The sequence below is a fragment of the Malaclemys terrapin genome, chromosome 23 (genome assembly GCF_027887155.1).
Source record: "Malaclemys terrapin pileata isolate rMalTer1 chromosome 23, rMalTer1.hap1, whole genome shotgun sequence".
NCBI classification, from domain to species: domain Eukaryota; kingdom Metazoa; phylum Chordata; order Testudines; family Emydidae; genus Malaclemys; species Malaclemys terrapin.
In genome coordinates, this window is record NC_071527.1 from 19,811,043 (window position 1) to 19,836,261 (window position 25,219).

General features: G+C 47.0%; 1 protein-coding gene across 4 annotated transcripts in view; it reads right to left on the reverse strand.

Annotated features, from left to right (window-relative positions):
* LPAR2 (lysophosphatidic acid receptor 2) overlaps positions 1–19,126 on the reverse strand; it is a 31,732-nt gene extending 12,606 nt beyond the window's left edge. The window contains exons 1-2 of one of the 4 annotated variants that reach the window (XM_054013198.1): positions 7,849–8,065; positions 26–278 (exon numbers count right to left, since the gene is read on the reverse strand). The gene's annotated coding sequence lies outside the window, so the exon portion shown is untranslated. Of the gene's footprint in view, positions 1–25; positions 279–442; positions 3,072–7,848; positions 8,066–19,062 lie in introns of those variants that run through there. The other 3 variants (XM_054013199.1, XM_054013200.1, XM_054013197.1) reach the window with 3 other exon arrangements.
* Positions 19,127–25,219: the final 6,093 nt, after the last annotated feature.

The following is a 25,219-nucleotide window of genomic DNA, read 5'->3' on the forward strand; positions in this document are numbered from 1 at the left end:
TGTTTATAGCCCCTGAGAGACGCACTGAGCTAATACTCCACGGCCTGGTCTACACGTCACATAGCACTCAGTTGGGGAAACTTTTGCAGCGCCACGGTTAGGTTGACTGAACCCCTGGTGCAGACACAGCTAAGTTGACAGGAGAATTCTTCCATTGATCTAGTCACTGCTCTCGGAGAGGTGGATATACACAGCGATGAAAGAACCGCTGCTGTAGTCAGTGTCTCCTCGGCAGCAGCACAGCTGTGTCACTGTACTGTTTCTCGGGTAGAGCTACCCTAAGATACAAAACAGGAAAAAGCGAAGGTATGACAACCCTCAACATCTGCTACAGACATGAGTCTAATTAAAGTAAAATAGGGTGAACAAGAACCGGAAGCCATCTGAGCTGCTGCCATAACAGCCCTTCCCCCATGTCCCGTAAACCAGGTGCCTGATTCACCTTTGCCTCGTGCAGTCATTCACTGCAGTGCAAGGTGAACACAAATTCAGTGACTGACGCTGCACTTCTGTAAGTAGCTGCACAAGACGCTGGGCTGCAGGGGCCCGTGGAGTACAACCGACTCCAGGAAAATTATGCTGAGGATGCAGCACAACTCCGGAAACAGATCAGGCCTCAGAGATTTGCCCCGATCTGATAAGGGATTCCTCCTCAGGAATATCTGCTTCCCGACCAAGCAGCTATGTGTGGGAGACAGAACTGCAATTGTTATTGTTGCTCCAGCTGCTCTACTTCAAAAACTGAAAATAAAGCACATAACACAGACCTTTATCAGTCAAACATCAAGCAAAAATCTGACAAAACCTTTGATTCCCTGCAGCTGTCACCCACCCTGCAGCACCGCGCGCGGTTCCTGGCTTGGTGAGTGCCCAGCTCTTAAATTGGTTGAGCTTATTTTGTTGCTCAATGCCTGATGGTAACTCCCGGCTGGTCCTGAACTGCACTCTTTTCCCAGGTCTTACTAATCCTTCTAGAGGGGTGGGCACTGCAAGACTAGTCTGCCAAGGGGCAGATGAGTACTGAGAGTCTGGTCTTTAACACAGAGCCTGGCCAAAGACGCTAAACTGCTGCAGGAGGTCAGCAAAATATATCAGGGGGCTGGATAACTTCATTGGCACTAATACCTTGGGAAGACATTGGTACAAAGGCAATTGAATCTCATACTCCAGGGTATGAACTAATCCCCTGCCTGGGTCAGGGAGCGACTCTCCTCCCCACACCCATGCTGAGGTCCCTGGAAAGACTGAGAGGCTTCAGCTGCACTCTAGTGCTGGGAAAGGCTGTTCACCTTTCCTTGGAGCATCAGGTACACGCTTGCTGGTGGAAGCAGGATATGGGACTAGCTGGACTATGGTCTCCAAGGTGATAAATCCTACACACTGAAGCACGTACCTCTTTCAGATTTTAAACTACGCTTCTTGATTGCCCTGCGGAAGCCCAAATCAGCAATCTGGGTGAAGTCAATGGGGATCAGGTACCCAGAGCAGATGCAAAGTCAGACTTTAAAAATGGAAGCTAATTTATTTGGAAAAAACACTAAACATTTTAGGGAATTATCCCAATCAATGTCATGCGGCATTAGAGCGCTGACTCAAACAACTATCAACACAGAAATGGGTCTAGACGTCTTCTCTGGAAGAAAAGATTTACTCCTCGGGATGTTTGCCTCCTCGGCTAAGCAGGGCTTGACCTTTCCTTCGATAGCACAGTCAATACAGCTGCAGGGAAGAGTCAGCAGCTATGCTTGCACTGGATTTCCCAAATGCCATCAGACGTGCAATTGTGCATCGTACCTCCAGTAGAGCACCCCCTAATCCCTCAGCACCAGAAAGTGACTCCTGCACGTAGGGACTGAGCCCAAGTGAAAATGGGAGGTCTAGAACTCCATCTCCTGCTCAGAATGGTTCCAACTCCCCATATCCAAGCCTTGATTTTAAATCCCTCCAGCTCAGTGGTTCTGAACCTTTCCAGACTCCTCTACGCCTTTCAGAAGGCCGATTTGTCTTGGGTACCACAAGTTTCACCTCCTTTAAAAACTACATGCTTACAAAATCAGACATAAAAATACAAGTGGCACAGCACACTATTACTGAAAGACTGCTTATTTTCTCATGCTTACCATATTATAAAATAAATCAACTGGAATAGAAATATTTTACTTACATTTCAGTGTATGGTACACAGAGCAGTATAAACGAGTCATTGTCTGTGTGAAATTTTAGTTTGTACTGACTTCGCTAGGATTTTTACGTTGCCTGTTGTAAAACTAGGCAAATATCTAGAGTTGATGTACTCCTGGAAGACCTTTGCGTACCCCCAGAGGTACACATACCCCTGGTTGAGAACCACTGCCTTTTCTTACTCCCCTCCTCCACCTGTTACCCTTCCTTACATAGGGCTGGTTTCTGCTCTCCCTCACCACAGTGGGTACAAGAGTCTTCTCCTCTGCAGCTACAGCGATCCAGAGCAGCCTCCCTGCCTCTCCTCCATTATTTTCCAAAACAAATGTGAAACAACCACTTTTGCCTTGGCCTAAGCCTTTTCGTGTCCCCGTCCCCCCTCATTACTTGCTGCTCTTTAGCCATATGCAGTATCTGAGTTGCAGTTTGCATGGGAGAAGCTGAACAAGATGAAGGTGCCTGGCACCTAATGTAATTTCAAGCCCCATCATCATTTCCTTCTGCAGCCAACATCCCACGCTGAGTGGTACAAAACGTTTGCATTGGAGAAACCAGTGTTTGTGTTTTGCAGCTATTCAGAAACTCTCCCCTGGCACCTGCCTGCATGAGTTTCCCCTGCTGTGTGGCTTGAGATCGGGATAATGAGGAGTTAATTAAGAATTCTAACCTCATTAAAGGACTATGAAATAACAGCCCCATAAACAAGCAAGTGAGATCAGGCGAACCCTGACTATTACACAAAAACTTCTCAGCATCTTGGTTCTCTAACACAGGGGTTCTCAGGAAAAAAATGTTTGGTGGCCTCAGAGTGCGGCCACCAACTCTTGCTGGTGGCCGCTCCCACACTTTTTCCTAAAATACTTAATTAGCTTTAGGAAAAACAAATAAATATGCACATGTACGTGTCCAAATCATTGTAATTTATTTATTGCTAGATAGTAAATCTGTTGTGAAAAGTGATATTAACAAAAACAAATATCACTTTTCACAGCAGACCTAATCAGCCCTGGCAAGCCAGGGGACAAATTAAGTCCTAGATGGAGTGTTGGGAAGGCGGTGGGGAGCTGGGGGAGACAGGGGGGGACTGGCACCTGAAGTTCTGTGGCCAGAGCCCGAAGCCCTGCGGCCGGAGGATGATGTCCAAGGACAGAGCCTGAAGCCGTGTGTCCGTCCGAAGCCTGGGGCCTGCCACTGCACAGCCGGAGCCCAGGGCAGGAGCCCAAAGCCCCGCAGCCAGAGCTTGCTGCCCCACCACCCCAGGGCTGAAGCCCAAAGCCTGAGCCCCACCACCCCAGAGAAGGTGGGGAACTAACTGGCTGCCTGCTCCTACAGCGCTGTGCCCCAGGTGACTCCAGAGGGGGGCAGGGCCCAACCCTGCTGCTGGCCCCAGCAACCAACATCAGGACGGTGCATCCAGGAGCAACAGGGAGGGGGAGGGGGCTCTACTACCTCCCCCCCCCCCCCCGATCCCCAAAATCACAGCCCAGGAGGCTGTGGCCGCAAGAAAAGCCCCTGGTGGCCGCATTTGAGAAAGCTTGAAAATTGGGAGGCAGCGCTGCCTGCAGAGAAGGGAAGGGTGGAGGGAAGCTCGGCTCAGAGCCAGAGAGGCCATTAACATCTGTCCCAAATTTTGCATTTACTTTTCCTTCTCTAGCACCTTCCATCTCAAGCTTCTAAGGTCGGGCTTCATAGACATGAACTCACTAACCCTCATTGCTCTCTCGGGCTATTGGTATCCCCATTTTGCAGATGAGGGTAATGGAAACACAGAGGTAAAATGGCTCACTTCAAACCACACATGGTGTCAAGTATCAGGGGGTAGCCGTGTTAGTCTGTATCTACAAAAACAACAAGGAGTCTGGTGGCACCTTAAAGACTAACAGATTTATTTGGGCATAAGCTTTCGTGAGTAAAAACCTCACTTCTTCGGATGCATAGAGTGAAAGTTACCTATGCATCCGAAGAAGTGAGGTTTTTACTCACGAAAGCTTATGCCCAAATAAATCTGTTAGTCTTTAAGGTGCCACCAGACTCCTTGTTGTTTTCAAACCACACAGCAAGCCTGACGGAGAAGGGAACAGAACACCCATGAGTCCTGACTTGCAGTGCCCTTACATGAGTCATTTCCTTTAATGAGGCTACTACCCGAGGCTGAGAGCAGAACCCAGGAGTCCTCATTCACGGTATCCCACTCCAGTAAACAACACTGCCTCCTTTTCCCGGATGTTTCAGAGTCTACCCGTGTAGGACAGCAGAATTTGCTCTGCTCACAATATTGTTGGTAACCCGGTAATGAGGTTACTATAGCCAGTCCAACCTGGTTATCACCTGTGCCCCACCCGCCTCTCCCCACACACTCTGCTAATTGTGCAAACATGCAGAATGGACTGGCCTGGAATTTGAAAGCACAAACACAACACAGAAGCAGCCAGATTCAAAAGCTCAGCTAAAGACAGTTTCTTGATCTGTCCACTTAGGTCTTGTCTAGACTGCCACTTTACAGCGCTGCAACTTTCTCGCTCAGGGGTGTGAAACCCCGAGTGCTGCAAATTTCAGCACTGTAAGGTGGCAGCGTAGACAGTGCTACCGCGCTGGGAGCCGTGCTCCCAGCACTGGGAGCTGCTCCCCTCGTGGAGGTGTTTTTTCTCTCTCCGCGCCGGTGCCCCGGCTAAACAGCCACATTAAAGTGCTACCACAGCAGCACTTTAACGTTGCTAGTGAAGACACGCCCTTGTACACATGGCTCCGACTCCCAGAGAGTCTTGGTGCAGCACAAACATTGGTGAATGTAACTTACCACACCCCAGAGAGGTAGGGGAGTATCATCATCCCCATTTTTACAGATGGGGAAACTGAGGCAAGGAGCAGTGGTGTGGCCTGTGGGAAAGTCACAAATGGCATAACCACAAGCCTGTGCAATGCTATAACCACAAGCCCGTGCAATGCTGTAACCACAAGCCCATGCTTCTCCCTTCAGAGCCGGCACCCAGAAGCTGAGGTGTATGCAGACCTTACACACCACCATGCAGATGTTCCAGGGAAGCATCTGGTCCAATCACAACTCAGTTGGGGCTGAGAGCCCATTATGATCTTCAAGGGCAGGGGAAATCTTAAGACAACTGAAGGTTTGATCAGCAAGAGGAAGGAAAGATAGGAAGAAGAGGAAGAAAGATTAGGGCTAGACAGAGAAAACCACTGGGGGGTAACAGACAGCTAGAGAGCTCCCTGGGGGAGCACGGGGGGGGGGGGGAGGAGGAGGAGTCCCCTAACCAATTCCATTCCCTAGGAGCTCACACATGTTACTTCACACACCAGCAAGGCCGGGCCTGTAAGCATCTCCCTCCTCAGCCATTTGCAAAACCGTAAACCAGCCAAAACAAAGGGGGAAACTTTAGCAGAAGAAATAACAATATCCTTCTCTGCAGAGGGTCAGTCTCCTGGCACCAGTGCCCTGGGGCAGGGGGATAAAAGGGTGTCAGCCATGCACATAGCACTTTATACATCAACCAGCTGTTTGCACGGGAAGCAGGTTTCACATGCATTTGATTCAATCGACATTTTGCTGTGAAATGGTTTCAATCTATCCTTATTTTTTCCCCATAAGGAACAACATAGGTGCTTAGATACTATTATGAGTGCGAGACAAATAGATATATACTGGCCTCTAAGCAGTATTCACTGAACACACCAACTCATATACCCAGCGCAGATTAATTATATCAGAAGGATACTGAAAATAATACCACCACACATGTATGTTAATCCATGTGGCATCCAGTTTCAGTCTTTTTCAAGCCTGAGAGACAAAAAGCATATTGAGATAATGTTGTCTTGAATTTCCACCAGATAATGGAGACCAATCATATTTTGTTCAGAGGATTAAGACTTCAGCAACCATTTATAAGCAGTGCTCTTGTAGCACTGTTGGTCCCAGACAGGGGTTGTCTACTTTTTGACAAGGTCCAGACTCTAGAGAAAATAATAATAAAAATAATATTAATCAATAATAATAAGCAAATAAAAATATTTCAGGGTCTGTTCAAAAGTGTCTGGTAGTCCGGATTTGGCCTGCGGTCCGCCTATTGACTACTCTGGTCCCAGGCTATTGGAGAGACAAGCTGGGTGAGATAATACCTTTTATAGGACCAACTTGTGTAGGTGAGAAAGCTGGTCTCCAATAAAAGATATTACCTTGCTCTGCTTGTCTCTTCAGCAACTATTTGACAGGCCCAATAAACTTTGCTATGCACACTGCATGCGTTCATGGTTCCCTGGGTTATTGCAAAGGGTCTTTCCAGAGGCACTGAAATTGTATCTGTTTGTCTCCACTTCCCCTTCACTGAGAACATCTCTCCAAGTGAGCAAAGCCCCAGTTTCTCTTTACCCAGCTGAGTAAGTAGAAAAGAGGGACAGTCTGTATGTGTAGTATCCAAGACTGGAAAACCAGTTCATCAGCATTCGCCTAAATGACAGGGTCTTAAACATGGCTTTAGACAAACACCCAGCTAGAGAACATGGAAAGTTTCAGAGAGCATTGCCAACTCCCCCTGAAACGTAAAGAAGTTACAGGCTAAACCTGGGCAAACCAGTGACCAGGGTGGGGTCCAGGTGCTGACAAATAATTGCTTATGTTCCTAGGAGCTTCCCTGACATCTCAGGCGCAGCTTTGCAATTAGGAAACCGACCTTGGAAGGCGGCATCAAGGGCGGAGATCACCACAAACCACCATTATACAAAACAGACTAAACAAAAGGAACCCAGCAGCAAGAAAATGGACAATCAGGCCAGTGCCATGATGCACAAAGGAGATGCTGGTTTCTGTTGTTGAGTGCATGGCCATTCCCTTTCCAGACAGAGCCTTGCAAAGCTTGGTGTTCACCGGCGGTCACTTATTTGGTAAAAACAGCTGCAGCCAGCCATTGTTTATCCCCAGACCCTCTTCCCCCACCACATCATCTAGAACTCGTTATGCGGTTCTCCCCCTTTCATCAACCATTGCTAGTAACTGACCTTGCAGGCAATGCTGCGGAAGAGAAATTCTCACTCCATACCCACGGTCCTGTGGGATGCCACTGGGAGCTCTTCCTGTTAACGTGCACAGTGTGCCTCACTTCCTTGCATCACATAGGAATTCCTCACCTGAGCTGCTATCACTAGACAAAAGCAACAGAGGGTCCTGTGGCACCTTTGAGACTAACAGAAGTAGAGAGAGCATAAGCTTTCGTGGGTAAGAACCTCACTTCTATCCCTAGACACACTTCCTGCTTTACTCTCGGACAGGTTCACAGCAAGTTCAGAATCATTCTTTTAACAGAAAATAGAAATGCCTACACGTCCTGGCTTGTCATTCTTAATGTTCAGTAACACTGGAAGGTGCTGCCTCTCTCCTTCAGGTCTGGGAAGGCAATTGGTGCACAATGTACTATGGAAATGAGCAACGACGAATAGCTGAAATTCTGCTCCAACTAATCATCACAATCAATACAGATCAAACCTGAACAATGGAGCTAGTACAGAACTAGTATTCTCCTCACACATGCTCCAGTCCAGCTGTTTGAACACAGCCCACCGCAATACAAACTTATGTTGTCAGAAATTCAAAAAGCCGATTTTTTTTTTTTAAACGTAGTCACTACAGTGTTTTACTCCAAAGAATAACGTCCTTACCTGAAAGCACAGCCACTGCATCCAGATCTGACAGTTAGCATTGGTCTCCCCAGCACAGCATTGGTCTCCCCAGCACAGAGCTGCTATTCAGCAAGGAGATGGACGACCTCATCCCTGGAAGTCAGAGAGAGGCTCCTCCAAGCAAGAAGGAGGCCCGTGCCAATAGAAAAGTTTAAGACAAATGCTATACCTCCAAAGTCTGTCACAGGCACCTCTGAAACACTGACTCCTGAGAGGCAACTTTGCAAGAGCTCTCTGAAAAGAGCCCATCCTTCTTTGTGCCCTCCCCTAGGCGGGCCTTACCAAGCCACACACATCTGCCAAGCAGGAGACTTGATCCACCCAGGAACTGTAATCTGAGTCTTTTACTAGCTTGATCTAGGCTGCAAAGTCATTTTCCCAGCACCTCCACTTCTGGAGGCACTGGTCTGGCACTAGAAGGGACAAGTTGCTCAGATCTGCACTCTTGGCGCTGTGTTTTTGCTCACTGTATGGATGGACACAGCTAACAGAAATTAATGTGGGGGGAGTTCTCTCCACTCCCACCCCCAAGGCCTCATCTCATGGTAACCTTAATTTCATTTTTCAGAGTAGCAGCCGTGTTAGTCTGTATCCGCAAAAAGAAGAACAGGAGTACTTGTGGCACCTTAGAGACTAACAAATTTATTAGAGCATAAGCTTTCGTGGACTACAGACCACTTCTTCGGATGCATAATTAATTTCATTCGAGTGCTGGACTCTGATCCCTCCAAAATCAGACTGTCCTCTGTAGAGATTCCACCAGAGGAACCAACTGCTTTAGAGACTGTCTATGTCTACACTTGCAGAGTTTTTGCGTTGTCAGTTTCAACAGCGATAGTGAACTGGTGAACGAAAAGCGCTGGTTTGGGTACTCGCTTACTTCCACAGGCAAGAGTGTTTACATGTGCAGCACTTCCATCCCTGATGAGAGAAGCAGCCTGAGCTATCCCACAGTGCAGCTCTCTCCATTTTGATGATAGGCCTTGGAGGAAGGCAGGGTGATCGTGGGGCATCCTGGGTCCAACTCCTCTCCCCAAACACTGGTCAGCGCCAGTAGCTCAGCATTGCTCCAGGCAGGGGAACGTTTACTCCATGGAGCAGGCGTTGTCATCTGGCCAGATGAGAAGTGAGCATTTGCCAAGAAAACTGGAAGGGGAATTTCAAATTTCCCGGGGTTTTACAGGGGGAGGGGTGGATGTCTGTTTACTTGGTGACAAAGCAGCAGAGCTGGTGACCAGAGTGGTCACCTAGGCACTGTGGGATATCCTGCAGAGGCTAAAAGCTCTGTAAACAGGAAGAACGTGACACGTGCACATCACCGCAAAAGCATCACCAGTAAGAGCTGTACACCTCTCATGGAGGGGGGTTTCTTTTTGCGGTGAAACTTCTAAGTTTCACCACAAAAAGTCATTGGCAAGTATAAACGCTCCCACAGTTTTTGCACAAAAAAGGGACTTCTTCCACTTTAAATGGCAAGTGAAGACATGCCCTGAGGTGGTCTCTGCCCCAGCGGCAGAGCACAGAGCCTGACCTGGGACAGCTCCCCCCCAGTGTTCAAGTTCCCAGCCAGGCTGTTTGCGGGGATCTGGCCCTCACACTCACCTTTATGCTATAATCCCACCCAGCAGCCTGGCTCTTACCAAGTGCAGTGAGAGAAACTGCCTAAGGGGCGAGGAAACACATGACCCCTGTGGTGACAGATTTAACAGGTGGAGGGGAAATGCACTTCCTGGGGCAGGGAAGACTCACAGGTGATCTCTTCCCTTTGCACCTCTCAGCAGGAAGCTCCCATGGGGCAGACCTCACTTAATTTCAGGAGATCTGACAGTGATTTGTTTAAAACACAGAGAGAAAGAACACTGTGACTACATGAGTGCCTTCTCCGGGGGACTCTTAGGCCTGGTCTACCCAAGAAAATTCAGTCGGTTTAACTAAAAAGAAATTTCTGTCAGCGGTGTGAAAAATCCACCGCCCTGAGCAGTGTAGATAAGCCGACCTAAATCCCTGTGGAGCGACCATTCAGTTCTGTCACCCTAGCTACTGCTTCTTGGGGAGGTGGGTTACCTATGCTGATGGGAGAACCCCAACAAGCAAAGAGGCAGAGCGGGAAAGGGACTCCCCTAAGGTAACTCGCCAGGAAAATGGCAAAGCCAGGGAAAGAATCCAGATCTCCTATGTCCTTGGTCTGGCCAGACCATGCTGCCTCTCGCCAGGATCATCTCATTTTCTGTGTACAGCACCCCACCGAGCACAATGCTGGTGTTAACAAATCATAGCAACGTTCATCACGAATTAATTCAAACCCCACTTCATGGAGTCTGCAACTCCCATTCGTGTTCACATGCCCCCACTGAAGAAAATCCCAGTGACTTCCATGTTATCCCACCCCCCATCACCCGTTTCCCTAGGGAACAACGTTCTCCCACGTACAGCCTCAACTTCCCCCCTGTTGGCTAGGTCGTGGGGCCTGGGGGAGCCGGGCTGCATTATGCCAAGTAGGCAAGGAGATCCACAGAGAGACCCTGACACAAAAACGGGAGAGATAGCAACAGAGGCAAAATGGACCCAGACAATCAGTAACAGGGAGGATGGCTCCCCTGCTGACAAAGGCAAGGATGGATGAATGAGAAGACTAAGGCAATATTCCCATTGTCTTCAATGGAAGAAGGATCGAGCCCTATAGCAAAATAAAAATAAAAGAAACGTCTTCAGACCCCTAAAGCAGTGGTTCTCAAACTTTTGGACTATTGACCCTTTCATATAGCAAGCCTCAGAGTGCAATCCCCCTTACACCTTAAAAAAGGTGTTAAATATATTTAACACCATTAGAAATGCTGGAGGCAAAGCAGGGTTTGGGGTGGAGGCTGACAGCTTGCCACCCCCCATCTGTTAGTCTTTAAGGTGCCACCAGACTCCTTGTTGTTTTTGTAGATACAGACTAACACGGCTACCCCCTGATAATTGACCCCCCCTATAATAACCTTTCAACCCCGAGGGGTCCCAACCTCCATTTTGAGAATCCTTGCCCTAGAGTCTCTCTCTGATGCAGACTCCAAAAGGCCAAAATCACGGCGGAGAATACTGCAGGAAACACCATGGCCAACCAAAAGCTAATTAAGAGACCCTACAACTACAGGTGCACATTCTGCACTGTTGGGCATCAGATAAGCAAGACACATATTCTAGGCAACACTACATCCAGGCCTGTTCCAGTCTTAGGGTCCCTTGGGGAGATATTAGGAAGAGGGCCAAGGACACAATGCATTAGAAGCTGAGGAAAGGCAAGCAGGCCCAGATGACAAAGTCCTTTCTTGGCTGGGCTGAATCTCAGGGACTCTGTCTCTCTTTCCAAAGCTCAGTCAGGCCACCATGAAGCAGTTGGCGGCAGGGCCAAGTTGGAAGAGCTGGGATAATCAGAATGAAACAATTATTGGGACACTGGTGACATCAAGGCTGAAAATTAAATTAAATACTTTATTGCAAATCAAAGGGGGATTTTTATGCCAAGGACGCTGGCAGATCTCCAGCTCTGGACAATGCATGGGTGATCCCCTTTAACAAGACTCAGCTCTTCTGATAGGAGAAGAGTCAGGGTACATGCTGAGTGACATTCTAGACATGCTTGTTCTGCAAATGTTCTTTTCTTAAAAGTGCTGTACGTGCTGCTGTAACACCGACAGATCCTGGTCATTGTTGGGCGGGATCGAACCTGGGACCTCCGGAGCTTAGTGCATGAGCCTCTACCACATGAGCTAAAAGCCAACTGGCTGTTAACTAAGGCTGTAGAGCCGACTAATTTTCTCTCCCTCTCTAAGTGGTCTCAATGCCACAAGATGGGACAGAACACCACACCCAGAAGGTGTGTGGGTTACACTGTCTTTCATAAACAGTTTTAAAAAAACAGGAACAGCTTGGGGTGAATTTAACCAAAAGTACAAACACAGAATCCTCCAATTATAAATGGTCTGCCCAAACACATGAAAGAGAAGCCAGTTTTACTGAGTATTTACATGTTGGAGATACACCTGGAAGCCTGCTGCTTTCTTCTAGTACATCTTAGGGTGTTGTCTTGTTTCTAAATAATTTTTTTAATCTGGTGCATCCTAAATGGCCTTTCTTCAGAAACCATTTTTTACCCTGCTAACATTTCTGCTTTACATACCGAAAAACAATAAAAAAAATATCAGAAAGGTGTGCGCATTGCAAATTCTCTCCAGTCCATAACGATGGAGATGAGCCAGGATCTGGAGTCAACTTGCTCTCTAAAGAGAAGGGAGGAAATCCACAAACCAAGCAGCAGCAGGAAGAACAGTGTAGCAGACATGCCAAACCAGTGGGGAAAAAAAAAAAAAAAAACCCCACAGAAACTGGACTTGTTTTTGGCTTAATTGGCTTGTGAGTTGCTTGTTGGCTAGTTTTTGGCTTGTAGCTTGTTGGTCTTGTAGCTTCTTTTTTTGTGGGGGGATAGGCTCCTGGCAAGCAGGGGCAAACAGCAGGCCTACCACAGTCCCAGACTGCACGCTGGGGGGGCAGGGAATCTAGTCACAGAGGGTTGGGGTTCTTAGGGATTGGCTTGTTTCAACCTTGTTTTGAAATGGGATTAGCTTGATTTTTGGCTTATTGTGAAAGTCAGGGTGCTTATTTACCATGTGAAAGTAGTTGTATGTGCAGAGTATGGTCTGCTCTGGAGAAAGCATTGCAGCTTCTTGGAATCCTAATGTGGGACCCTTGGTAGCTTTAATTACATGAAGAGGTGGGGGGAGTGGGGTGGGAGCATGTCTTGTAAATTCCACTGCAATCAGCAAAAACCACCCAGCATAACTGGTTTTAGATGACCTGTCAATGTCTCATTACAACAGAGCCACACCTTGGACATAGACCTGAAGAGTATATAAGGGTCAGGAGTGTGTTTGAGGTCCCTCCCGTCTGTGTCCACAAAGGATTTTCTGTACAAAGAACAGGACCATAGGAATTAGACTGGCTCACACCAAGTGTCCAGCTAGACCTCTGGGTGTTTGTCTACGCTTGAAAGTTAATTCAGGTTTGTTTAAAGCACAATAGCTATTCCTGAATAACTCCATACATGGACTCTCTTATTCCAGAATAAGAGCGCCGTATTCCTGTTTAGCTTGACCCTAACCCTAACCCTAACCCAGTTTCAGCTCTACCAGAATAAGGCACTCTTTACTCTGACCCACAAATGGAATTATTCAGCACTAGCAATCGCAGAGTAACTCCATGTCTAGACACACAGTGGCCAGGGCCAGTTCCTTCATAGGAAGGTGCAAAGATATTTAAGAACTCAGTGCTCCGGCTTTTATAATACAAACTAATATAATAGACCTTGCATTTCTCTACCCCGTTTGTCAGAGTCTCTTAGACAACCCTCACAAGCCCCTCTGTGAGGCAGGGAAGTATTATCCCCACTTCGCAGATGGAAGTTGGGATTTTCAAAAGGAACCTGACGCTTGAAAATCCCAGATGACAAAACTGAGGCATGAGCAGCTCAGGTCACTTACCCAAGTAAGGGCTATGACAGACCCAGGAAAGAACCCAGGTCTCCTGACTCCCATTCCTGAACCCCAAGGCCACTCTTCTTCCAAAGGGCTGCATTTGAAAATCTTCCACCAGTTTCCCATCATTTGTGCAAGCTGTAGTACATACAAGGCTCCAGCATTTTCAGCTAGCACACTTACAGGGCCAGCTGCAGGCACCAGCCGAGCAAGCTCCCGCTTGGGGTGGCAGGTTCTACGGGGTGGCATTCCGCCCAATCCTAGGGCGGCGCGGCCGCTTTTTTGTTGTTGTTGTTGTTGTGTTTTGTTCGCTGCTCCGGCCACCCTGTAGGGGGCAGCGACGCGGAGGAGGGGAGCACCCTGCTGGGAGCGGGCTGCGCGCTCCGTCTGCCCCAGCCGGTGCCAGGTCTGTAGCAAGCCTGGCAGGGCAGCCCGCGTACTTCCCTCCCCGCCGGAGCAGCGCGGAGCCCTCCCGGCAGGCGGCGCAGCGGTCAGGACCGCGTGGCGAGTGCCCCGCTGAAGCCCTGGCCACCCCCCTTCTCTCTCTCTCTCTCCCCCCGCTTTCTCCCCCTCCCCCCCGCTAGCCGGGGCACGTCTGCAGCACAGGGAGTCCCCCTGCACCCTGGCTCCGGCTGTGCCGCAGGTTTTGGTTTTGGTTTTTTTTTTGCTTTGCTGTTCTGGCCGGCCCTGTACACTTGAGATCCTCGTTTGCACCACTGCTTAAAAAAAAAAAAAAAGGAAACAAAAGCATTTAGTGTAGACAAGGCCAAGAAGACTAGAGGGACATTACAGTCTGTTCCACAGATTGCACCATTTTAGGCTGATGGGTTATTCCGGTTTCACTGGCTCAGGGCAGGTTTTTAGCATGTTGTGTAGTTTTTCCCCACAGCCTACACCAGCAAAGCCCGCTCAGTCAAGAGAGGCACTCAGTAACCTGATCTCGGAGCGGACTGCAGAAGTGATCACATTCTAGTGCCCAGCAGAGAACCGGTGGAGAAATGTTTCCAAAAATAATAGATGTTTGTATCCCTTTTATTACTCTCTTATTTTTCAAAGCAAAGTTAGTTGTTTTAATAGATTTTTGCATTTTCAAACAACCTTAAAGCCAAGATTTTTGTTCAAGCCTCATAGCTGTGATTGTTCCTGTTCATGGCAAACTGCAATTACCTACCACCAAACTCCTCTCCTGGAATCCTAGGAATGTTGGAAATCTCCTATAAGAGATACCCCCCCACTACAACTCTCTACAGATAACTGCTCAAATGAAAGCTTCCCAAAGTCCAATGGCCCTGGGATTCCCAACCCTAACAGGAAGTCACAAATGCTCCTCACCACCTTAGGATAATAGCCAACCTTTATATCACCATCCATCTGAAAGTGTTTTAAAAGTATGGGAATCACAGCACCCATTGTCATTGAAATGCAGCTGCTTCTGGGGTGGAACACAGCAACTATTTGCCAGAGTTCAAGGGCACTGCATGGCAGTTTACGATGGGAAGTGACAAAGAATGTTATGCCCAACTGTAACCTTATCTGCAATGGAAATTTGCTTCGGTTCCAGCAGTCAGACACCCATTGCTGTAGTTACTCCAGGACAAAATCCCAAGGAAAGATGTGATTAGAAATTGCCTTGCCTACTTTTGGGGTTAGCACTTCTACAGCTGCATCAGTGGCTGGGTTTTGATGGCTAGAATCAGGACAAATTCCCATTGTAGACAAGGCCTAAAATTCCAGGGGAGAGTTAAGTTCAGCAGAACAGGATCCGATCAAGATGACCTTGTTAGAGAATGAGCATGAGACTAGACTGGACTGGACACGAGTGACTCAAATGCAGCTAGGTTCCTGACCCAGCCCCTTGTGACGTCCATTAGGTAACTACCCCGGGAGTGATTTGAAAAGGTCCAGCAATTTAATAGCACGTTGCACAATTCCTGGACATCCTAGCACCCTCTAAGCAGAAAGCATTTGTTCTGCAGCAGCTGAGAGGAAACAGAGCAGGGAGGGAAGAGAGGTTTGTTAGTGTGGCTGTTTTGTTTGGAGACAGGATGGTCCGGGGCCCCTGCATCTCTCCTCCTAAATCACACAGGAAAGAGGAGATTATCCTCTAAGGGAGGAGGCATTTTTGCAGGCAGAAGCAGCCCTTTGGAATAGGAGGGTAACCCAGACCCTGCGTGATGTCATGTTATGGGAAGCCACATTAAGGTTAAGCTCAAGTTGGGTCACTGTGTTTATGAAACCGGACTCGGCCTCATTTTTATCCGAAGAGAATTTTATCTGGCACTTTGCACTGTTGTCAATACAAACAAAACAAGGTGGAAGCTCCCTCCCCGCGAGCCGCATGTGGGCAGCCCTGGGCACCGGCTCCTTTCACAGGGAGGTGTGATTAATTTGAGATGAACAACAGTATTGCCAGTGTTAGGCCTAAAACTTCCGGAAGCTTTATCGAGTGAGCTTTGCAAAATAATCTTTAAAAAACAAAACAACTTTGCAAAATTAAGCTGCAACTTGTGATCAAACACGCCTACAACCAGACAACATTTTATGTTGACTCCTATATGGTATAATAGGTCATGCCCCCGGGTACGGATTATTGAAACCACCTTTGAAACTTGTGGTTCAGAGACGCTGCAGCCAAAGAACTGATTCCTATGTGGGTTTAATGGGCTAGGCCTTTAGGCATAGGTCATCAAGATAACCTTACCCACAATCAGGCCAATAGCCCATTTAGAGGTAAGTTACCTAGAGAACTAAGGAAAACCACAGTCGAAACAATGAGCTTATTTCTATATAGCCATCTCCTTGAGCATAAATTTATAAAACTAAAACAATAATTGGCTACAAGAAAATAAGTAAGCATGAATTATACAGCCAAAGCGACAACGCTAAATTTGGCCTAACCTGATTGGTTGACCTGCTTCAAAACACGGTGGGCAGATGAGATTAAATGTGTAGAACCTCAGGTGGGTGTGGGTGTGTGTCTTGCTCTAAGAAGTTATTCTCTTTGATCAGTCTGACCCGCACCCCCTGAACCGAGGAAACCTGAACTGCACCAACTATCTACACCTGGCCAATGCAAAGAGCGGTCGACTAGAAGGTAACATATTCTCGGTCAGGTAAGGTTTTAAAAGAAAAAGTCGGGTTGCATGCAAAATAAGATAAGGGAGTAAAGAAGTCTGGGTTGCTCGAGCTGTTTTGATCTCAAGTTGTACTGACACTATAGTATTAAAAAATGATAGTGTTGGGATAATTTAATCTCAAATTATATTAGTGCTGCAGTATTAAAAATAGTAGTAAAAGTTTACTTGTACTTGTTTGCAATATAATTTGTCATTAATATTAATCCTTATTCAATGCTGGTCTTTAATGTTTCTTTCCCTGTTCTGTCTGTGTTGCATTTATAGCTGTAAATCACTAAAAGCCTAACCTGAGGAATAATCAGTAGTTTTAATTTCTTTATACGAACACCACTTAACCTCATTACATCTGTGTTGGGTGGTGGGAAGTAGCGATCACCCAGAGCTCCATTTGGGCCCTGATGTGTGTCCCCTTCTTCCTATATCTCCGCAGGAGGCTGCAGCCTGCTTCGCTCTGGATGTGGCTGCAGCCTCAGGAGGTGAAGGCTCCCTGTTTAGTTTGCACTCGCTGGAAAGGAAGGGAACCATACGCCTCAGTCTTTGCCTTTATAGGAATTCTCTCTGAAAACCCATTTCCCCCAGGTCTCTGTTCAGTTTGGTGTCAGATGCCTGCAGCTTATGGCTGGAGAGTCACAAAAACCGTTTAGCATGCCTTTCTGCTTAAGTCTGGAAATAAACAACAAAACCAATTCCCAAAGGCCTCCAGCTGGAGGCTGCGTGGCTACAGCAGGACTGCCGCTTTATCCTGAACAAAGCACTTAACTCTAACCCAAAGTGACTTCTTGCACCAAATTGCCTTAGGGCCAAAGCCTGACCACCTAACTCAGGCAACGCTCCCAGTGAAACCAACAGGATCTTTGCTTGACTAATAATAATACCTTGTTCTTATATAACACTTTTCATCAGTAGATCTTAAGCCACTTTACAAAATACCATTATCTCCATTGTATAGATGGGGAAACTGAGGCTCAGAGGTGAAAGTGACTTACCCCATGTCACTCAACCAGACAGTAGCAGAGCCAGAAACAGAACCTCGGTCTCCTGAGTTGGAATCTAATGCTCTAGCCACTATACAGCACTGCCTAGTGCATAGATATAGACTTCAAGATCTGGCCCCATCAGTGGCAGGATTCACTAGCCTGCTGTAGCCTTCTCCCCACCTACAGGGCAGGTGTCAGGTGGCTGCAGCAGAGCGAGAGCCTCACCACAGCATCTGCCTGGAAGCAAACATTTTACAAAAGGGTTTGGAGTCAGTCATGAAACCTCCTCACTTGGGTCCTAAGGTTGCCAATCCTCCAAGGAATTAAAGATTAATCTTTAATTAAATATTATGCCATGTGGCGAAACCTCCAGCAATCCGTCGAACCAAAACTGGCAACCCTATTGGGCCCTGATTCTGTAATTGGATCCTCGGGGCTTGGTACAGGGGTCTGCTCCAGCAGATCCAGATACAGGAATCAGGGTCCAAGGCTTTCTGTTTTTCACAAGACAAGATTTCCAGGGGGCAGATTCTGATCTCCATTGTACATGGATAAAGGCAGAGTTGTGTTAGCTTCAATTGAGTTACTCCACAATTGAGACCTCATCTGGCCCTGTGACATTTAGTTTTTTTTCATAAAAAGTCAGTCTGTCACCTGGTTTGCAACTCTCCCCCATTAATTTTTACACATTTGGTTCTTTTTTGTGCCATTTTATTAACTTTATACTCCAATAAGCTTTGATATCAAGCATTTAGCCCTTAATCATAAACTTAATCATAATTAAAAACATTACAGACCAAGTCATTTCCCCTTTTTTTAAGCTTTCTTTTTTGCCACGAAAAAGCTCTGACTTTTACCCTGACCAACACCCAGCCTTACTTATAACTAAGCCCTTCACGTCTGGAGAGTAGGAAGCCTGCCAGTTGCATTTATGGAACTGTTATATATTAAAAACATTTAAATGTATTTTAAATTGGTTTAAAAGGCAACAAAGCTGATGGTCACGCAGGCCCTCACTGCTAAATATCTCAAACTGACTGTTTAGGCACTGACTGAATTACAGTCCTACAAATCTTTTTTTAAAATAAATGATAGAGGAGGGCAGCCAGTGCTCTGAAAGGATTCCAGCCACAAACAGTTGATCTAAATGCCCAGACGTGCACATTTAATTTAATTTGTTCCAGATTTTCTCTGTTGCATACACTTGACTTGTGTATATTAAGGTGTGCAACTCCCAAGGGCGTGTCTGTGCCATGTTGCAAATTAAAGGGCAGAAGTAGATTGTCACCCACTGTCTGAGCATTCAGTCCAGTGAGCACAATATTCTTCTAATGTTGGAAACGTGCTAGGCTTGGCTAAACATTTGATATTCATATATTCAGCTAATTCATGCTCCTGCTCTCTGTGTTGCTACAAGCGCCGTTGGCTCCATGTGTCCACAAGAGAGGAATAAATGACTGTAACATAAAACTTAAAAGAAACAAAAACAAGAATAGAAACCACATCATCCATTTCTGTTCCTTATGTGTTTTTTGGACCCAACAAGAAATTCAGAGAAACACTCACTTTCCACTCCATCTTCCACCCAGCATACTTCCTCCTCTGATCTGCTAGCAGATAGTTAATGTTCTGTTCTAATAAATACAAAAATAAAATGATAACACTATCAATATATTGCATTCATATAACACCCTGCAGGATCCCAAAGTTGGTTACAAGCTAATATACAAACCATAGCTACGGATCACTTCACCGACCACTGAAAATATGCGGCCACCTCTGGTATGAAACACAGCAACTATCTTATAGGATACAGCACACAGCAGCGCTACACAACAGTTTAGGACAGGAAGTAAAAGTGAATATTGTAACCAATGGAAACTGCAGGAGTAATTTAGAGAGGCAGAATGTAATTTCCTGAACTGGTATTTGCTAGAGCTAAGGAACTTGAAACCAAGGAAGCATGGTGCCGAAGGGTGACATTAGCAATTTTTTTAAGAGGTAAAGAGACAAAACTACTCATATACCGAGTACCATATCCCATATTACAGTTCTTTCTACGTCTGTTACCTGGCATAACACCACTGCCCCTTCTTTGAGCACTTAGGTGTAACTTGGAAATTGAGAACTGAGCCACCTCAGTTCATGAGCTCTGCAGGAATTGCAGTGCACAGAGATACATCTTCGAGCAATCCTTTGGCAGCGCTTAGGACCCTGGAATGGATTCTGCTGAACTCATGGCTGCAGCAAGACACCTTTGGAAGTTTATTACACTCATTTCAAACAAGTCAATAAATACATTTAAACATCAAATAGAAAACATCTGGGCTTATGTATTTTACTGTAGAGGACATTCAGTTTCTTTAATAATTGTAACAGCTTCTGAGAACTCCCATGTCCTTCCCTTACCCCCCATATTCTCCATCTTTAAACTAGAGAGAACAACATGCCCCTGTCTCATGGCTGAATTGGGCTCATTTAGTTCACATTTGCAGAATGCTTTAAGTTCCTCAGATGGGGGGTGCTAAGTGACTGCATCATCCCTGAATCGGATCCTCCTCTAGCCACACTGAAATGGAGAACTACCTCTTCACATCTGCAGCCTGCAGGGCAAATGAAACTGGAGCAAGTTGATGCATTTCCCAGGGAGACCAACTAAAGGAGCATCCCCACTTGCCAGCTCCAAGATGGGCAAAGATAGCGGACACAAAATAACACATAAAAGGATTAATGTATCAAATTGGCAAGTTCAGGGCTGCTATTGGTGATACTATGGCAGGGGTTCTCAAACTGGGGGTCGGGACCCCTCAGGGGGTTGCAAGGTTATTACATGGGGAGTCGCGAGCAGTTAGCCTCCACCCTAAACCCCGCTTTAACACCATTATAAATGCTGGATGCAAAGTGTTTTTAATTTATAAGGGAGGTCACACTCAGATACTTGCTATTTGAAAGGGGTCATCAGTACAAAAGTTGGAGAACCACTGTACTATGGCATTCATTGCTTGAGAGGATTTGGCCATTTGCTGGGTATTTGGGGAAATGCTTATGAATTCTGAAATATTAATTATATTTGGGCAAATTATTATTTAATGAACTGTGGCTGCATCCACACAGATACCACGGATGTCAGGAAGGACTGAACCCAGGGCGTTCATGACCAAGGTTGAAAGTCAGTCCTGTGCAGCACAAACCTCAGGTACCCCTTAGCATTCACTTGCTTACTGTGAGATCCAGCATATTAATACACACCATAATAATCAACTTCACTCCGTCACTGGGTACAGTGGAGTCACCATTAGAGATTGATTAATCTTGGCCAGCCCAGGGGGCAGAGTTAAGATTGCTGGCTGTAAGTGAGACTTACAAAAATCACAACCCCCTAGCAGTTCGGTTATAAGAATAACTCTGTTAGCTATGAATACACAGCTGGTTTGATCCTCACTGGGTCTGCTGGAGGGAATCCCGATCACATGCACTGGGACAGTGCATTACAATTATTCATCCAAAAATGGATTTTGTAAGTGCATTATTTGTTATCCATTAATCCCCAGTTTTCAACACGTCAGACATACCCCATGAGTCAGGTGACCAGACACACATCAAGAATAGTGATTAGTCAAAGAACAATTTCCCAGAGGCTGGAAATTATTTGCATGAACTACCTGGCGAAGTATGAATAAGAAAGTCTGGATCAAGTTGTAAATTGCTTGCAAAGAGAAAAAAGGTCGACATTTCCAATGCACATTCAGCCTGATGCTGTACCTTTGAAGCCAGCGGGAGGATTGCCATTTATTTCAATAGGAGCAAGATCATTATTCCACAGCAAATAATTCAACCAGCTCCTGCAATAACCATCTAGCCTTGCCCACAGACTTCTAGCTGTAGTGAGAATCAAATATCCCTGGGAAGAAGAAAGTGTTCCTGCCGTTCTAGTGGGGTGCTGGGAGGACTAAAGATTTTATAAAGACTTCTAAGATTTTCTCTTTTGTGGCGACAGTAAGAGAGCTGAGTCCCTCCTTGCCAAAGAATCCATGAGGGAAGAACTGCTATCTCTTTGTCTCTACAAAGAAACAAAGTGAACGCTGCAGTTGGCACTTTAGCTAAGAATCTACTACCATCTGAGTATTTAGAAGTCTCAGCTCTAATGTTCTAAGTTCACCTTTATTGCAGGAGGGAAACCTTCTGGGCCATAATGTTGCATTAATGTCTCAGTGTTAGGATCTTTTGTGCAGGACATTCTCATAGGTGTTTTAAACATATCCTGAGGGGAGAAAAATATGGGGGAGGTGTCCCCATTTCTTCTTCCTTAGCCCTCATTATTGCTTATTGCTACAACAGTCACCCAAAGACGGTTGCTCCCTTGATCTCCTTCAGGTGTTGAGCTCTGTTTCCGAAAGCAGAGACACCAAGAGATGATGATCTCCAGTAGCATAGCTGGAATGAGAAGATTCTTCTGTCAATCTTGTAGTGTCTCCACAAAGACTTAGATTGGCTTAACAACACCCCTGACCGGCTGGGTTTGTTTAGTCTGGAGACAAGAAGACTGATGAGGGACATAACAACAGTCTTCATGTACCTAAAAGGTTGTTATAAAAAAAGGGGGTGATAAATTGTTCTACTTAACCACTGAGAACAAGACAAGAAGCGATGGACTTAAATTGCAGCAAGGGAGATTTAGGTCAGAAATTAGGAAAAACTTCTTAACTGTCAGAGTAATTAAGCACTGGAACGAATTACCAAGGGATATTGTAGAATCTCCATCTTTGGAGGATTTTAAGAATAGGTTAGACAAACTGCTGTCAGGTATGGTCTAGATAATATTTAGTCCTGCACCTCAGTGCAGGGGTCTGGATTCAGGGCCGGCTCCAGGGTTTTTGCCGCTCCAAGCGGCGCAAAAAAAAAAAAAAAAAAAAAAAAAAAAGCCGCGATCTGCGGCGGCAATTTGGCGGGAGGTCCTTTGCTCCGAGCGGGAGTGAGGGACCGTCCGCCAAATTGCCGCCGAATAGCTGGACATGCCGCCCCTCTCCGGAGTGGCCGCCCAGGAGTCAGAGCTGCTTGGCAAGCTGGTGCCTGGAGCTGGCCCTGTCTGGATTAGATGACCTATACCTACCCTACCTTCTATTGTCCCAATTCCAGACCCTGAAAGAGGCTAAAATCATCACTAAAGTAATGCCCTGAAGCAAGAATCCCAGAGAAATGATTTCTGTAGAGCTGTCTGCAGCCTAGAAAACTGATCACCGTACTTGGGGCCAGGAAGGAATTTCCCCCCAAATCAGATTGGCGGAGACCCTGGGGGGTTCGCCCTCCTCTGCAGCATGGGGCTCAGGTCACTAGCAGGTTAAACTAGTGTAAATGGTGGATTCTCTCTAACTTGCAGCTTTTAAACCACGTTTTGAGGACATCCGTAACTCCCCCCAGCCCCTGGCCAGTCGCGTCTGGGCTGGCGGCCCTGCTGGTGCTATCCCGCAGCAGTCCTCGGACGGAGGCATCAGCAGCCCAGGCCCGTTCGTTCCCCTGTGGGACCCGAGCGGGATGGGGGCGCTGGGGCCTGCTGCCCCCACTCCGGGGCCGCCGCGGGATTGCACCAGCTAGGCAGCCAGCCCAGATGCGACTGGCCAGGGGCTGGGCGCAGCGTGTGCGCTGCTGGGTCCCCGCAGCAGGCCCAGGCTCAGGGGGTTCGGGCCCGGGCGCCAGAGCCGCAGCTGCCGAGCTTGGCCATCTGCCGCTTCCTCCCCCCGCAGCAGTGGGAGCTACAGCAGCGGCTGCTCCCGAGTCCCGCTGCCCGGAGGGGAGAACAGCCGCCACCTGGCCCCGCGGGCCGCCCCCCTCCTCTCCCTACTGAGTCCTGCCTGCTCGGGGCCAGGCCGGACTCTCACTCACCCCGGCCCCGCGCTCCCCCTGCGTCTCTGGGGCCTCCCTCCAGCGCTTGTGGAGGAAGGGTGTTTGTTGTTGTTGTTTTTGCCCCGCCCACTCCCGCGTCCCGATATTTGACTTGGGTGATCTGGTCACCCTAGTTCCAACCCTTCCTGCTGACAATTAAAGGCCTGAGTATCAGAAGGTGTCAGCAAACTCTGAGTGAGCTTCCCTGACCCTGCCTCAATTAACTCACCGATGCTCCTTCCAGAGCAGGAGTCAGAGCCTTAATTTATTTAAAAACAAATGCCAGATAATAAAGAACAAAGCAGTAGGCAGCAAGACCATGAGAAACTACAAATACCAGCTCATCCGGAAGTGTTCCTGCTGCCCCACTTAAGCTGAAGCTGAGAGTGGAGAGGGAAAGATGGTGAAATTCAATCTGACATTGAGACATTTAAAACTGGCCTGGAAAAGGGTGGCCCTGGAGAAGACCTTCTCTGGAACAGTCCTGCAGCGGCTCCTGGCAGAACAGCATTTTCAATCAAGCCTAAAGGATTTAGGTGCCCAATTTTAATGAAAGTGGGTGGCTAAGGCTTCTTGCCCTGGCCTACGTGCCCTGTTAGATCCTTTCCATCTAGCTCTTCTCATCTTGCATCTGAAGAAGTGAGGTTTTTACCCACAAAAGCTTACGCCCAAATAAATCTGTTAGTCTTTAAGGTGCCACCACACTCCTTGTTGTTCATCTAGCTCTAGTTTCTATGGGATTCTGTTACTCGTTTAATGTAAGTGACTCTCATTCAGTGGTTTTCAACCTGTGGTCCACACACCCTGGGGGTCCTCAGACTATCTCCAAGATTTCCAAAGGAGTCTGCAAGGACATATGAAATTTTTTAGGGGTCCACAAATGAAAGAAGGTTGAAAATCACTGGTCTAGTTGATATTCATGGAAGATGGAAACATGTGTAACTGAGGGGAGGATTTGACCCATAACCCACATTTTCTGCTGCACACAGCAGCTGATAATGGAGTATTAAGTTTAAAGGGTCATTAATCTGCAATCAATCATATACAACACAAAACTACTGATCCCAAAGTCAAAATCAAACAACACAGGCCCAGGCTCTGACCCTGTAGATTGTGGAGTTGCTTCAAATTTACACTGGTCTCCATGAGAGCAGAATTTGGCCCTCTGGGTAGGGGAAAATAGCTTTAGGGCCTGATCTTAGACCCACTAGAACCAACTTGGGAGGGAATCCCATTTATTCAATGGGCATTTAATCTGGGCTCCTGATGCACTCACTCAATGTCAATGACAGAGACGAGGGGGAGAAAACTCAGGTTTCCAGGTGAGATGTGTAAAGAGAGCGAGCCAGGTGTCTGAGGAACATAGGAAGTTATACCTGCCTAGCAATATGGTATTATATGGGTAATTAACTTTATCTGAGCCAGTTACTAGCTGTTTTCCCTTTAATTGGAAGGTTTAGTAGTTGACATTTGCTGAATATGTCAAGACATAACTGTGTTAGGAGGTTTGGGGGAAGGGGAAATGGGCCAGGCAGAAATGAAAACAATATTTTACTATTTGCTGATAAAAACCCTCCCCCCATCAGAGCAGGAGTCAGTAGCCAGGAATAGGAGCCCAGGGTCAGGAAACAGAGTCAAGGGTCAGAGCCAGGTTACCTGGAACAAGCAGCTAACAGACAGGAACAAAGACTTTGAACAACCACCACTGCTCCTGCTGCTGGGAGTAAGCTGATCTGTGGACTCTTCCCACCAATCAGGCAGGGCAGCCAATCAAACAGGCCACTACAGGCCAGCTGTGCTGGTTAGGTTGCCAGGAGACTATCTGGGTTTCCTGATTCCTGAC